The sequence below is a fragment of the Cherax quadricarinatus genome, chromosome 38 (assembly GCF_038502225.1).
Source record: "Cherax quadricarinatus isolate ZL_2023a chromosome 38, ASM3850222v1, whole genome shotgun sequence".
NCBI classification, from domain to species: Eukaryota; Metazoa; Arthropoda; class Malacostraca; order Decapoda; family Parastacidae; genus Cherax; species Cherax quadricarinatus.
The window spans coordinates 23,406,739-23,421,872 of NC_091329.1; the positions used below are offsets into that span (position 1 = coordinate 23,406,739).

Below are 15,134 nucleotides of genomic sequence, written 5' to 3' on the forward strand. Positions count from 1 at the left end.
TAAATCCGCCTAATGAAGCATTTGAGAGTAAAAATTTTGGCCCGCCTAACGATAAAAAACTTGCCCAACGTGATTCGTCCCAAACCTGTCCGTCTAGCCTGAGTACATCAGCTGCCCTACCGTCACTGTTTACAAGCCAGGGTGGCCAGTTTCATGCATACATTCGATACATTTTGTATTATTCCATTGTTTATAGTGCTTGTAACTGCTAAATAAGCCACCATGGGCCCAAAGAAAGATTCTAGTGCCAACCCTGTGGTAAAAAGGGTGAGAAATACAGTGGTCCCCCGCTTTTCGTAGTTCCCGGCAATCGTAAAATTCACCAAGCATAGGGATATTTTCGTATAAACATGGACTCGCTTTTCATAGGTTGACTCGCGAGTCGTAGTTCGTCCGGGACGCGTACGCACGGCGTGAGCCAGGGCGGCAGCCAGTCTGGCATTGTTTACCAGTGAGCGAAGGTCCCCTCGTGTGCTCCAGCGAAATATTTCATAATATTCCATTTATTTTAGTGCTTGCAAGTACTAAATAAGCTACTGTGGCTCCAAAGAAAGCTCCTAGTGCCAAGCCTGTGGTAAAGAAGGTGAGAAATACGATTGAATTTAAGAAAACTATCATTGAACAATATGAAAGTGGTACAAGTGTGGCCGAACTGTCCAGGATGTACAGGTCTCCCTCAACATTCACGTTTTCAGCTTTCGCGGGCTTCACACATTCGCGAATTCCCAACCTCCAAATTCCCAGCCACCAAATTCCCAGCCGCCAAATCATATTCAAGTTTCCCGCCACCTGCGAGTCCCTACTACCCTCCCACCGACCCCCGCAACTGGCAGCCAGCCCTCCCACCACTCAGTGTGGTGAGTGTTTTGTTTGTTCATTATTTGCTATTAAACTACAGTATAAATAATGTAAACCCATTCTTGACTGCATATTGGAATGGCTATTCGGACAGGTATTAGACGGTGACATCATGTGTTTACATTTCTGCTACTGCTAATAATAACAATAGTAATAATAATAATAATAATAATAATAATAATAATAATAAAAATAATAATAATAATAATAATAATAATAATAATAATAATAAATACGATATAATTGAAGAAGGAAGTTGTACAAAAATATGAGGGAGTGGTTGACACATCGTCAGTGTGACTTTGTTTATGCTGGAGTGAACATTAGTCTCCGTGCTCTTCCAAACATTTCACAATAATTCATTGTGTTTGGTGCTTGTAGATTGAGTGTGACTGGAGTGGTAGAGGCAGTGGTTGAGGCAGCGATTGAGGCAGTGGATGAGGCTGCTGTTGAGGCAGCGATTGAGGCAGTGGTTGAGGCAGCTGTTGAGGCAGCGATTGAGGCAGTGGTTGAGGCAGCTGTTGAGGCAGCGATTGAGGCAGTGGTTGAGGCAGCTGTTGAGGCAGCGATTGAGGCAGTGGGTGAGGCAGCTGTTGAGGCAGTGATTGAGGCAGTGGTTGAGGCAGCTGTTGAGGCAGCGATTGAGGCAGTGGGTGAGGCAGCTGTTGAGGCAGCGATTGAGGCAGTGGTTGATGCAGCTGTTGAGGCAGCGATTGAGGCAGTGGGTGAAGCAGCTGTTGAGGCAGCGACTGAGGCAGTGGGTGAGGCAGCTGTTGAGGCAGCGATTGAGGCAGTGGGTGAGGCAGCTGTTGAGGCAGCGATTGAGGCAGTGGTTGAGGCAGCTGTTGAGGCAGCGATTGAGGCAGTGGGTGAAGCAGCTGTTGAGGCAGCGATTGAGGCAGCTGTTGAGGCAGCGATTGAGGCAGTGGGTGAGGCAGCTGTTGAGGCAGCGATTGAGGCAGTGGTTGAGGCAGCTGTTGAGGCAGCAATTGAGGCAGTGACTGAGGCAGTGGTTGAGGCAGCGATTAAGGCAGTGGGTGAGGCAGCGATTGAGGCAGTGGGTGAGGCAGCTGTTGAGGCAGCGATTGAGGCAGTGGTTGAGGCAGCTGTTGAGGCGGTGGTATTTAATAACATACATGTTATTAATAATAATAAATGTTATTAATAATATGTACTATTATTATTTATAACATATATGTTATTAAATACCACTGCCTCAACTGCTGAATTATTGTGAAATGTTTGGAAGAGCAGGGAGATTAATGTTCACTCCAGCATAAACAAAGCCACACTGACGATGTGTCAACCACTCCCTCGTATTTTTGTACAATTTCCTTCTTCAATTATATCGTATTATTATTATTATTATTATTACTACTACGACTGTTATTATTAGCAGAAGCAGAAATGTTTGATTCTTTGCTGTGTTCAAGAGTAAACACATGATGTCACCGTCCAATACCTTTCTGAATAGCCATTCCAATATGCAGTCATGAATGGGTTTACATTATTTATACTGTAGTTTAATAGCAAATAATGAACAAACAAAACACTCACCACACTGAGTGGTGGGAGGGCTGGCTGCCAGTTGCGGGGCTCGGAGGGAGGGTAGTAGGGACTCGCAGTGGTTGAGGAAGTGGTGGAGGCATTGATGGAGGCAGTGGAGGAGTCTGTGGTATTTAATAACATACATGTTAGTAAAACATAACATGTATATATTTAGTACAATTTACGACGTTTTCATGTATTTTATGATTGTTCATGGTTCAACAAGTTAAGGAAGCAGTATTGTATTATATTTCCCTACAATATATTGGGGCACCAAACATTCACAGTTTTTCAACATTCGCGAGGCTCTTGATCCCCTAACCCTCGCGAATGTTGAGGGAGACCTGTATAAGAAACCCTACACAACCTTATGTTCCATAGTGGCCAAGAAAAATGAAATAAAGGATGCTGTTGTTGCAAAGGGAGTAACTATGCTGACAAAAATGAGATCAACAGTACTGGAAGAGGTTGAGAAGTTATTATTGGTGTGGATAAATGAGAAACAATTAGCAGGAGATACTCTTATGACTTCGTTTATTTGTGAAAAGGCTAGGCAGTTGCATGAAGATTTGGTAAAGAAATTGCCTGCAAATAGTGGTGAAGTGAGTGAATTTAAGGCCAGCAAAGGCTGGTTTGAGAGATTTAAGAACTGTACTGGCATACACAGTGTGGTAAGGCATGGTGAGGCTGTCAGTTTGGACCACAAGGCGGCTGAAAAATATGTGCATGAATTCCAGGAGTACATAAACAGTGAAGGACTGAAACCTGAACAAGTGTTCAATTGTGACGAAACAGGCCTCTTTTGGAAGAAAATGCCAAAGAGGACCTTCATTACACAAGAGGAAAAGGCAATGCCAGGACATAAGCCTATGAAAGACAGGCTGATGCTAATGTTCTGCGCTAATGCTAGTGGGGATTTCAAAGTGAAGCCATTACTAGTGTACCATTCTGAAAATCCCAGAGTGTTCAGGAAAAACAATGTTATGAAGAGTAAATTGTGTATGTTTTGGAAATCTAATAGTAAGGCATGGGTCACAAGGGAAATTTTTGTCGAGTGGTTCAATGAAGTGTTTGGCCCTAGTGTGAAGGAGTATCTCCTGGAAAAGAATTTGGATCTCAAGTGCGTGCTAGTAATGGACAATGCACCTGCTCATCCTCCAAACTTGGATGACCTAATTTTCGAGGAGTTTGGGTTCATGACAGCAGAAGTCCAGAGGTCATACTGCAGCTTTATACATCATTAGTAAGGCCTCACCTAGATTATGCAGCTCAGTTCTGGTCTCCGTATTACAAAATGGACATAAATTCCTTAGAAAACATTCAGCATAGGATGACTAAATTAATACATAGCATTAGAAATCTTCCTTATGAAGAAAGATTGAAGACTCTTAAGTTACATTCACTTGTTAGATGAAGAATGAGGGGAGACCTGATCGAAGTGTATAAGTGGAAGATAGGTATTAATAAAGGGGATATTAATAAGGTCTTGAGGATGTCTCTCCAAGAGAGAACCCGCAGTAATGGATTTAAATTAGATAAGTTTAGATTTAGAAAGGACATAGGAAAGTATTGGTTTGGAAATAGGGTAGTTGATGAGTGGAACAGTCTACCTAGTTGGGTTATTGAGGCTGGGACTTTGGGTAGTTTCAAATCTAGGTTGGATAAGTACATGAGTGGGAGGGGTTGGATTTTAGTGGGACTTTCACATCAGAGCTTATTTCTTGGGTGGCATTGAAAATTGGGTTGGGCAAATGTTTTGTTAGTGGGATGAATTGTAAAGGACCTGCCTAGTATGGGCCAGCAGGCCTCCTGCAGTGTTCCTCCTTTCTTATGTTCTTATGTAAAGTTCTTGCCCCCGAATACCACTCCTCTCCTCCAACCCATGGACCAGCAGGTTATTGCAAACTTTAAAAAACTCTACACAAAAGCAATGTTTCACAGGTGCTTGACTGTGACCACAGACACTCACTTGACCCTAAGGGAATTTTGGAGAGAACACTTCAGCATCCTCCACTGCATAACCCTTATAGGTATGGCTTGGGAGGGAGTGACTACCAGGACTTTGAACTCTGCCTGGAGAAAATTGTGGCCAGATTGTGTCGACAAGAGGGATTTTGAAGGATTTGGGACTGACCCTAATGAGCCTATGTCTGTTGTAAAATCAACTGTGCCACTGGGGAGTTCCATGGGGTTGGATGTGAGTTTGGAGGATGTGGAAGAATTGGTGGAAGACCACAATGAAGAGCTGACCACTGAGGAGCTGCAAGAGCTTCAGCAGGAAGAGCAACACATCACAGCTCAGAATCTTGCTGCAGAGGAGGAGGAAGAGAGATGGAAGAAGGTGCCTTCTTCAGAAATTAAAGAGATTTTTGCTATGTGGGGTAAGATGGAAAGCTTTATGGAGAAACATCACCCTAACAAGGTTGTTGCAAGCCAGGTTGGCAACATGTACAGTGACAAAGTCTTGGGCCATTTTAGGGAAGTGTTAAAGAGACGCCAGAAGCAGAGCTCTCTCCACAGTTATTTTGTGAGACAGGACTCCAGTGACTCTCAAGGTGGTCCTAGTGGCATTAAGAAACAGAGAAGAGAAGCAACCCCAGAAAAGCAAATGGTACCTGAGGTGTTGATGGAAGGGGATTCCCCTTCCAAACTATAAACAATCCACTCTCTCTCCTCCTCCAGTCTCCCATACACTAAGAAGAATCTCCAATAAAGGTAAGTGTTATGCTGTTAATGTTTCATTCATCATTTCCCATTGTATTGTTTATGTACTACATGTATATTTCATGTTAAAAATTTTTTTGTTTTAATACTTCTGGGTGTCAGGAACGGATTAATTGTATTTAGATTATTTCTTATGGGGAAAATTGATTCGTAAATCGCAAATTTCGTTTATAGTAACGGCTCCAGGAACGGATTAATTACGAACAACGAGGGACCACTGCACTATCGAAATACTATCGTACCATGGTCAGCTGCTGCTGCACCACCGTCAGCTGTTGCTGCACCACTGTCAGCTGTACTACTCGAAGATGTGGAGAGACTGTTGTTGGTGTGGCTTAATGAGAAACAATTACCGAGAAACAATTAACCTCAGAGGGTTAGCCACCCAGGATAACCCAAGAAAGTGAGTCATTGAGGACTGTCTAACTTATTTCCATTGGGGTCCTTAACCCTTAAACGGTCCAAACATATATATACGTTCTTACCCGTAGCGCCCTAAACGTATATATATGTTTTATTTTTCCTGCCTTCAAATTTGGCACGATTGGACTGAGATGCCTTGTCAGCATAGAATGGGTCTTAACACTCAGTGTGTGAAGTATTAAAAAATCTGGGACCACTTAGTACCTTGTGGGAGCACCAGTTAAATTGAGCGCCAGCTAGAGCAAACAGTGCTGCAAACATCAAGGATTCACTTATGTAATGTCATATTAACACTCCTCTTTTAAGAGGAAAGTGATGTTAACCCCAAGTTTAGGGTCTGTCTATCTCTGTTTGTCTATCTCTGTCTGTCTATCTCTATCTGTCTCTGTCTTTGTCTATCTGTCTCTGTATCTCTTTCAATTTGTCTGTCTCTTTCTATCTGTCTGTCTATCTCTGTCTCACAGGTACACATAAATACAAGTATACATAGCGTAAATTACCAAGGATAACCCAAAAAATCCAGACAAAGTGCTATACTCTGCTTGAAGATGTGAGTAAAGGTGATGATGCAGTCTTGTGGCTCTCTCTGAGACAGAGAGCTAGAGGGATAGACAGACAGACAGGGAGCTTGACAGACAGACATGTTTGTGTACCAGCGAAAACAAAGTGAGGGTGATGCTCATCAAATATCACCTCTAATCTTTTCTTATCTGCTGCACCCTCCCCCACCCTCGAGTATGCTCATCAAACGTCAGCTCTTATCAGATGTTATCTCATCTTATCATGTCACTGTCAGGGGTGGACTTCGTTTTTCATGCTTCAAGGGAACTTATTATTACTTATTACAGTGGACCCTCACCTAACGATATTAATTGGTACCCGAGAACGAATATCGTTAGGCGAGTTTTTTAGCATTAGCCGAGGCAAAAGTTAGCGTTAAAATGTATCGTTAGGCGAATTTAACTTTATGCGATGCATTCGTTAGGCGAGGGTCCTCCTTTTTCTCCTCCTCCTCCTCCTCCTTCTCCTCCTCCTCCTCCTTCTCCTCCTCCTCCTCCTCCTTCTCCTCCTCCTCCTCCTCCTCTTCTCCATCTCCTCCCCCTCCTTCTCCATCTCCTCCCCCTCCTACTCTTCCTCCTTCTCCTTCTTCTCCTCCTCCTCCTATTCCTCCTTCTCCTATTCGTCCTTCTCCTCCTCCTCCTCCTCCTCCTTCTCCTCCTCCTCCTCTTCCTCCTCCTCCTCCTCCTCCTTCTCCCCCTCTTCCTTCTCCCCCTCTTCCTTCTCCCCCTCGTCCTTCTCCCCCTCTTCCTTCTCCCCCTCTTCCTTCTCCCCCTCCTCCTCTTCCTCCTCATCCTCCTTCTCCTCCTCCTCCTTCTCCTTCTCCTTCTCCTCCTCCTCCTCCTCCTCCTTCTCCTCCTCACTGTTATTATATACTTCCGCATATCCACATCATACAAGATATTATGTAGGGCGAAATGACAGTAGTTTGTTGGATTATGTATTGGTAGATAAAAGACTGTTGAGTAGACTTCAGGATGTACATGTTTATAGAGGGGCCACAGATATATCAGATCACTTTCTAGTTGTAGCTACACTGAGAGTAAAAGGTAGATGGGATACAAGGAGAATAGAAGCATCAGGGAAGAGAGAGGTGAAGGTTTATAAACTAAAAGAGGAGGCAGTTAGGGTAAGATATAAACAGCTATTGTTTAAAAATGTAGTGTTAGAGTGTTCAGCAGAAGTTTGTGGTTACAGGAAAGTGGGTGCGGGAGGGAAGAGGAGCGATTGGTGGAATGATGATGTAAAGAGAGTAGTAAGGGAGAAAAAGTTAGCATATGAGAAGTTTTTACAAAGTAGAAGTGATGCAAGGAGGGAAGAGTATATGGAGAAAAAGAGAGAGGTTAAGAGAGTGGTGAAGCAATGTAAAAAGAGAGCAAATGAGAGAGTGGGGTGAGATGTTATCAACAAATTTTGTTGAAAATAAGAAAAAGTTTTGGAGTGAGATTAACAAGTTATGGAAGCCTAGAGAACAAATGGATTTGTCAGTTAAAAATAGGAGAGAAGAGTTATTAAATGGCGAGTTAGAGGTATTGGGAAGATGGAAGGAATATTTTGAGGAATTGTTAAATGTTGATGAAGATAGGGAAGCTGTGATTTCGTGTATAGGGCAAGGAGGAATAACATCTTGTAGGAGTGAGGAAGAGCCAGTTGTGAGTGTGGGGGAAGTTTGTGAGGCAGTAGGTAAAATGAAAGGGGGTAAGGCAGCCAGGATTGATGGGATAAAGATAGAAATGTTAAAAGCAGGTGGGGATATAGTTTTGGAGCGGTTGGTGCAATTATTTAATAAATGCATGGAAGAGGGTAAGGTACCTAGGGATTGGCAGAGAGCATGCATAGTTCCTTTGTATAAAGGCAAAGGGGACAAAAGAGAGTGCAAAAATTATAGGGGGATAAGTCTGTTGAGTATACCTGGTAAAGTGTATGGTAGAGTTATTATTGAAAGAATTAAGAGTAAGACGGAGAATAGGACAGCAGATGAACAAGGAGGCTTTAGGAAAGGTAGGGGGTGTGTGGAACAGGTGTTTACAGTGAAACATATAAGTGAACAGTATTTAGATAAGGCTAAAGAGGTCTTTGTGCCATTTATGGATTTGGAAAAGGCGTATGACAGGGTGGATAGGGGGGCAATGTGGCAGATGTTGCAGGTGTATGGTGTAGGAGGTAGGTTACTGAAAGCAGTGAAGAGTTTTTACGAGGATAGTGAGGCTCAAGTTAGAGTATGTAGGAAAGAGGGTCTTGACAAGGAAATTATTTCCCAGTAAAAGTAGGCCTTAGACAAGGATGTGTGATGTCACCGTGGTTGTTTAATATATTTATAGATGGGGTTGTAAGAGAAGTAAATGCGAGGGTCTTGGTAAGAGGCGTGGAGTTAAAAGATAAAGAATCACACACAAAGTGGGAGTTGTCACAGCTGCTCTTTGCTGATGACACTGTGCTCTTGGGAGATTCTGAAGAGAAGTTGCAGAGATTGGTGGATGAATTTGGTAGGGTGTGCAAAAGAAGAAAATTAAAGGTGAATACAGGAAAGAGTAAGGTTATGAGGATAACAAAAAGATTAGTTGATGAAAGACTGGATATCAGATTGGAGGGAGAGAGTACGGAGGAGGTGAATGTATTCAGATATTTGGGAGTGGACGTGTCAGCGGATGGGTCTATGAAAGATGAGGTGAATCATAGAATTGATGAGGGAAAAAGAGTGAGTGGTGCACTTAGGAGTCTGTGGAGACAAAGAACTTTGTCCTTGGAGGCAAAGAGGGGAATGTATGAGAGTATAGTTTTACCAACGCTCTTATATGGGTGTGAAGCATGGGTGATGAATGTTGCAGCGAGGAGAAGGCTGGAGGCAGTGGAGATGTCATGTCTGAGGGCAATGTGTGGTGTGAATATAATGCAGAGAATTCGTAGTTTGGAAGTTAGGAGGAGGTGCCGGATTACCAAAACTGTTGTCCAGAGGGCTGAGGAAGGGTTGTTGATTTGGTTTGGACATTTAGAGAGAATGGAGCGAAACAGTGACTTCAAGAGTGTATCAGTCTGTAGTGGAAGGAAGGCGGGGTAGGGGTCGGCCTAGGAAAGGTTGGAGGGAGGGGGTAAAGGAGGTTTTGTGTGCGAGGGGCTTGGACTTCCAGCAGGCATGCGTGAGCGTGTTTGATAGGAGTGAATGGAGACAAATGGTTTTTAATACTTGACGTGCTGTTGGAGTGTGAGCAAAGTAACATTTATGAAGGGGTTCAGGGAAACCGGCAGGCCGGACTTGAGTCCTGGAGATGGGAAGTACAGTGCCTGCACTCTGAAGGAGGGGTGTTAATGTTGCAGTTTAAAAACTGTAGGGTAAAGCACCCTTCTGGCAAGACAGTGATGGAGTGAATGATGGTGAAAGTTTTTCTTTTTCGGGCCACCCTGCCTTGGTGGGAGTCGGCCAGTGTGATAATAAAAAATAAAAAAATATCCAAAACATTACTGGGACATATAAATACTTTGTATATATTCCAAGACAATAGTAAATGGCTAAGGCAGGTGTAAATGTCCACCTGTCAGTGTGTTTGTGACAATTTGAGTACCTAATACTAGTGTGAGAACAAAGATTGGTTAAAAAATGACAAGACCTACTACAAATTGTAATTATCAGAACATAAAAATTACATAAAACAATATGAAAAATAGAAAAAAAGGTATATCAGCAACACTTCTGCAAGCGGCAGGACTCGATGTTGCTGTCACATGAGCATCCAGTGCCAACTTCTCGGCCTCATATCTCGGTAAGTACTGACCCTAATTTTTTTTTATTCTAAACCATGTCAAAAAAGTGTTTTTGTTTTTCTATAATTTTTTTTGTTTTTTTCAAAATATTCGGGGCGCTGCGCGAGTGAACGTATATATATACGTTTGGACCGTTTAAGGGTTAATCTTGTCCCCCAGGATGCGACCCACACTAGTCGACTAACACCCAGGTGAACAGGAAAAAATGCCTGGAACTAGTGCTCATATTGGTGAATTTAAGGCCAGCAAAGGTTGGTTTGAGAGATTTAAGAATCATAGTGGCATACACAGTGTGATAAGGCATGGCGAAGCTGAAAAATTCCAACCTCAACAAGTGTTCAATTATGATGAAACAGGCCTGTTCTGGAAGAAAATGGAAAACAGGACCTACATTACTCAGGAGGAAAAGGCACTCCCAGGACACAAGCCTATGAAAGACAGGCTAACTTTCTTGTTTTGCTGTAATGCTAGTGGGGATTGCAAAGTGAAGCCTTTACTTATGTATCACTCTGAAAATCCCAGAGTCTCATCACTCATCAATACTCTTCAATAAAGGCAAGTGTCATTTTAACATTTATTTATATAGTTATTGTGCATGTCTCATTGTTTTCTTTGTAGGGAAATGTATATTTCATGAACAAAAATTATTTTTTTAGTACTTTTGGCTGTCTGGAACAGATTTAGTAATTTGAGCATACATACAGAGATACAAAAAAATACAGGTAAGAGCAGCATGCCAAAGCCACTTATATGCATAGCATTACGGGCTGGCTTAAAATTAACTTAAGATTAACTAAGCAATGATGAAATCAGTGATAAGACATTATTGTAAACAGATAACTATAAAGCACAAATGAGTATTACAAAGACAGGTCATATGGTTGCATGCATTGCTGTACATTCAGTCGAATGTTGTATTCTGTTAGGTTTACCTGGAGAGAGTTCCGGGGGTCAACGCCCCCGCGGCCCGGTCTGTGACCAGGCCTCCTGGTGGATCAGAGCCTGATCAACCAGGCTGTTGCTGCTGGCTGCATGCAAACCAACGTACGAGCCACAGCCCGGCTGATCAGGAACTGACTTTAGGTGCTTGTCCAGTGCCAGCTTGAAGACTGCCAGGGGTCTGTTGGTAATCCCCCTTATGTGTGCTGGGAGGCAGTTGAACAGTCTCGGGCCCCTGACACTTATTGTATGGTCTCTTAACGTGCTAGTGACACCCCTGCTTTTCATTGGGGGGATGGTGCATCGTCTGCCAAGTCTTTTGCTTTCGTAGTGAGTGATTTTCGTGTGCAAGTTCGGTACTAGTCCCTCTAGGATTTTCCAGGTTTAACATTTATGTGATATAATTGTGAGTAACATTTAGGATATACAATTTATAAGGTTCAGTTATTCAGTATTTATTTGGTTTTGAGTGAGTAAGTGATCTTTGAGAAGAGACTTGAATTTATAAACAGGTAGTGTTTCTTTTATATTTACAGGTAATGAATTCCAGATTTTAGGGCCTTTTATGTGCATTGAGTTTTTGCATAGCATGAGATGGACACGAGGAACATCAAAGAGTGATCTGTGCCTTGTGTTATGGTCATGTGTTCTGTTGAGGTTGGCAAGGAGATGTTTGAGGGGAGGGTTAATATCAGAGTTAAGTGTTCTATGTATGTAATAGGTGCAATAATAAGTATGGATGTTTTGTATGGTGAGTAGGTTGAGTGTTTTGAATATTGGTGGAGTGTGCTGCCTGTAGTGATAATTTGTTATCATTCTAACTGCAGCCTTTTGTTGGGTAATTAGTGGTCTGAGATGGTTAATTGTTGTTGAGCCCCATGCACAAATTGCATAGGTGAGATAGAGGTAAATAAGAGAGTGATAAAGGGCCAGGAGGGCTGACTGTGGAGCATAGTACCATATCTTCAATAGTATGCCTACAGTCTTGGAAATTTTCTTAGAAATTTGTTGTATATGTGTATGAAATTTTAGTCTATTATCAAGGTGGATTCCTAAGAATTTTCCTTCTGTTAGCTTTGTGATAGGTGATCCGTTTATCGTTATGTTAAGAGGTACATCTGTAGCTCTGTTACCAAACTGAATGAAGTAGGTTTTGTCAATGTTTAGTGTAAGTTTGTTAGTCCTCATCCAGGTAGATATTTTCTGTAATTCGGTATTTACAGTATTGGCTAGCGTGACTGGGCTCAGGTGAGAAAAGACGTATGTAGTGTCATCTGCAAAAAGTGTGGGTTTGAGTAATTGCGAAGCATTTGGTAGGTCATTTATGTATAGGAGAAAGAGAAGAGGGCCAAGGACACTTCCCTGTGGGACACCAACTGTAATTGGTTGTGCGGAAGAGCTTGCCCCATTTGCGTACACATATTGGCTTCTGTTGCTGAGGTATGACTTGAGGTAGTTGAGGGAGTGCCCTCTTATACCATAGTGTGACAATTTTACGTGAAGCAAGTCATGGTCAACTGTATCAAAAGCTTTACGTAAGTCAATGAAGATCCCCAGTGGGACTTCTTTTTTCTCTATTGCAGTGTATATATGTTCTAGCATGTGTATAATAGCATCATTAGTATTTTTATTAGGCCTGAATCCAAATTGGCAGGGGTTGAGTATGTTTTGGGAGATGAGGTAGGAGTAGATTCGTTTATGAATAAATTTTTCGAAGATTTTTGAGAGAGGGTGTAAACTGGATATTGGCCTATTGTTATTCAACTCTGTTTGGTCTCCTCCTTTATGGATCAGGGTGACCCTTGCTATTTTGAGAATTGTAGGGAAGGTGGAGGATTCAATGGATTTGTTAAAGAGTGTTGCAATGATTGGTGATAGTACTTGTGACACTTTTTTGTATATAAAGGGTGGTAAGGTATTTAAATCTCCTGCCTTGTTTTTTAGTGCGTTGATAATAAGGGAGACTTCGTATGGGTTAGTCGGAGCTAGGAACAGTGTGTTCGGGTAGTTGCCAGTGAGGTAGTCATTTGGTGGGGTATCTGAGCTTGGGATTTTATTGGCAAGGTTTTGTCCTATAGTGGAGAAGAAATCATTGAGTCTGTTTGCTGTTTCTGTTGGTGGGAGTTGGGGTTCATCTGATTTTGCTAATTTTATTTCGCTATTTCGTGATATGTTTTTTGTTCCCAGAATTTCTGATAGGGTCTTCCAGGTCTTTTTTATATCACCTCGTAAGTTGGATAATCTGTTCTCATAATACAATTTTTTTGCCCTTCTTATCAGGCTGGTTAGGATTGACGAGTAACGTTTTGTTTGGTCTCTGGTTATGTGACCCATTCTGTACTGTTTTTCATATCGGTGTTTTGTATTTATGGATTTGAGAATGCTGGGTGTTAGCCAGGGACTGTTCAGTCTCCTAGCTGTCATCTGTTCAGTTTTTTTAGGGCAGTGCTTGTTATAGAGATATTGGGTCTTTTTTAGAAAATTATTAAAACATTCGTCAGTATCTGTATAGATTTCTAGCTCAGTGTGCCAGTCAATGTTTGTTACTGCTGTTGTGAAGTTATTAATGACTGCCTCATTGTGAAGTCTGAAGGTGACTTTAGTAGTGTCTTGGGGTAATTTACCAAGAGTTGTTATGAGGAAAGTAGGGTAGTGGTCTGTTGTATTATCTGTAATTATGCCTGATTTTAAAGGGGATATGGTGTTGGTCCAGATGTGGTCAAGTAGGGAAACACTAGTCTCCGTAACTCTTGTAGGTTTTGTTACTGTTGGTAGCAACATGCAGTTACTCATTGTGTTTGTGAATTCAGTAACGTGTGGGTCCTGGATTTCCATTATTTCTTATGAGGAAAATTAATTCGGCTAACGATAATTTCGTCTAATGATGAGCTCTCAGGAACGGATTAATGTCGTTAGGCGAGGGTCCACTGTATTATGAAATGTATCGTATGAACCTGTGGGGTGATGGTCCATGCTGATAAACAATGGCACACTGAGTGTGAATGGTGCGGGGGACTGGCTCTGTGTGGGTGCTGACGGTGGGATGCCGGTAGGACGCGTACCAGATGGTCGCCAAATCACGAGGCCAATCATGAACTGCGAGGCTATACTTTGCCAAAAAAAGTTGCCGCAATTCGGATTTCACGAAAGTCACGGTGGGGGTTCACTGTAGTGGAAAGGCACTATGTGCAATCCCTTTAAGGCATATTTATTGAAAACATTTTCATCCCAAAACCAAAAAACTTCCATTAAACATATCCTAAAGTTACTGCTTTCTGATCTTCCCACTGCTTGTCAGAACCTTCATATCACGCAAGGCAGAAATGTTTGACTGGATCATGAAAACCAAAAAAAAGAGATCTCTTTTGTGTTCAGGTAACAAAGCATAAAGCCTTATTTTACCATGAAACTATGTGTGAGAAGGAAGAAGAGCCTTCACAATAGCGTAAATTTACTGCTGGCTTGTTTGAGATTTTTAAGAAGCACAATAATGGTGAAAATATTTCTTTCTCTTTTGGATCACTCTGCCTCAGTGGGAGAAGGCCGATGTGTTAAAATAATAAATAAAAATCTTTGTAATAGAGTTTTCTTGCGAGAATGCATCACCTGATCCCATAGCTACAGAAACTTACCTTGCTGAAAATGCTTAAAGCTCTGATGTCAAATGCTACAAGTGACCACTACCAAAATATAAGGGCTGAGTGGAAGCAGTTTGTTACAATTAACGATTAATATTTTGCCTATGTTACAGATGACAGGTAATTTATGTCTATGAGATGCAGCTGAGTATGAAGTCAGAAGTCTGACTGAATATCTTAAATACTACCTCTAACTTTTTCTTCCAACAGTATGCTGCTATCTTCTATGGGCTAATGCTTCCCTGCATTATTAATATTAAAGATGTTGACGTGTAATGACGGTAGAGATCAATTTTTTTTTTTTTAACAAACCGGCCATACCCCACCGAGACAGGGTGACCTAAAAAAGAAAAAACAAAAGTTTCTTTTTTTAAATTTAGTAATGTATACAGGAGAAGGGGTTACTAGCCCAGTGCTCCCAACATTTTAGTCGCCTCTTACAACACGCATAGGTTACAGAGGAAAAATTCTGTTCTATTTTCCCATGGAGATAACAAAAAATAAACAAGAATAAGAACTAGTAAGAAAATAAAAGAAAACCCAGAGAGGTGTGTATATACTATACTTGTACACGCAAGTGTAGTGTGACCTAAATGTAAGTAGAAGTAGCAAGACGTACCTGAAATCTTACATTTCATGAGACAGAAAAGAGACACCAGCAATCCCACCATCGTGTAAAACAATTAC

The 15,134-nt window shown here is 41.8% G+C and overlaps 1 protein-coding gene across 1 annotated transcript in view; it reads right to left on the reverse strand.

Annotated features, from left to right (window-relative positions):
• Positions 1-15,134, reverse strand: part of LOC128692821 (probable acyl-CoA dehydrogenase 6) — a gene marked incomplete in the record, with an annotated part of 187,703 nt that overhangs the window by 4,873 nt on the left and 167,696 nt on the right.